Here is a 1811-nt window from a genome sequence, read left to right on the forward strand (position 1 = left end):
GACTTCCAACCCAAAGTTATCAAAAAAGACAAGGAGGGACACTTCAAACTCATCAAAGGTAAAATCCTCCAAGAGGAACTCTCAATTCTGAATATCTATGCTCCAAATGCAAGGGCAGCCACATTCATTATAGAAACTTTAGGAAAGCTCAAAGCACACATTGCACCTCATACAATAACACACCACTTTCATCACTGGACAGATCTTGGAAACAGAAACTAAACAGGGACACAGTGAAACTAACGGAAGTTCTGAAACAAAGGGATTTAAAAGATACCTACAGAACATTTTATCCTAAAACAAAAGGATATACCTTCTTCTCAGCACCTCATGGTACCTTCACCAAAATTGACCATATAATTGGTCACAAAACATGTTTCAAGAGATACAAAAATATTGAAATTGTGCCATACATTGTATCAGATCACCATGGACTAAGGCTGATCTTCAATAACAACATAAATAATAGAAAGCCAACATTCATGTGGAAACTGAACAACACTCTTATCAATGATACCTTGGTCAAGGAAGGAATAAAGAAAGAAATTAAAAACTTTTTAGAGTTTAATGAAAATGAAGCCACAACGTACCCAAACTTATGGGACACAATGAAAGCATTTCTAAGAGGGAAACTCATAGCTCTGAGTGCCTCCAAAAAGAAACTAGAGAGAGCACACACTAACAGCTTGACAACACACCTAAAAGCTCTAGAAAAAAAAGGAAGCAAATTAACCCAAGAGGAGTAGAAGGCAGGAAATAATCAAACTCAGGGGCGAAATCAACCAAGTGGAAACAAGAAGAACTATTCAAAGAATCAACCAATCAAGGAGCTGGTTCTTTGAGAAAATCAAAAAGATAGATAAACCTTTAGCCAGACACACTAGAGGGCATAGGGACAGCATCCTAATTAACAAAATTAGAAATGAAAAGGGAGACATAACAACAGATCCTGAAGGAACCAAAATACCATCAGATCCTTCTACAAAAGGCTATACTCAGCAAAACTGGAAAACCTGAATGAAATGGACAAATTTCTAGACACATACCATGTACCAAAGTTAAATCAGGATCAGGCTAATGATCTAAACAGTCCTATATCCCCTAAAGAAATAGAAGCAGTCATTAATAGTCTCCCAACTAAAAAAAGCCCAGAACCAGATGGGTTTAGTGCAGAGATCTATCAGACCTTCAAAGAAGATCTAATTCCAGTTCTTCTCAAACTATTCCACAAAAGAGAAACAGAAGGTATTCTACCCAATTCATTCTATGAAGCCATAAATTACTCTGTACCTAAACCACAGAAAGATCCAAGAAAGATAGAGAACTCAGACCAATTTCCCATATGAATATCGATGCAAAAATACTCAATAAAATCCTCGCTAACCTAATACAAGAACACGTGAAAACAATCATCCATTCTGACCAAGTAGGTTTTATTCCAGTGATGCAGGGATGGTTTAATATATGTAAATCCATCAACGTAATCCATTATATAAGGGAACTCAAAGACAAAAACCACATGATCATCTCCTACATGCACAGAAAACATTTGACAAAATCCAACACCCATTCATGATAAAAGTCTTAGAAAGATCAGGAATTCAAGGCCCATACCTAAACATGATAAAAGTAATCTACAGCAAACCAGTAGCCAACATCAGAATAAATAGTGAGAAGCTGGAAGCAATCCCACTAAAATCAGGAACTAGACAAGGCTGCCCACTCTTCCCTACCTATTCAACATTGTACTTGATGTCCTAGCCAGAGCAATTAGACAACAAAAGGAGATCAAGGGGATACAAATTGGAAAG

This window comes from Mus musculus, chromosome 2 (assembly GCF_000001635.26).
Source record: "Mus musculus strain C57BL/6J chromosome 2, GRCm38.p6 C57BL/6J".
Lineage (NCBI taxonomy): Eukaryota > Metazoa > Chordata > Mammalia > Rodentia > Muridae > Mus > Mus musculus.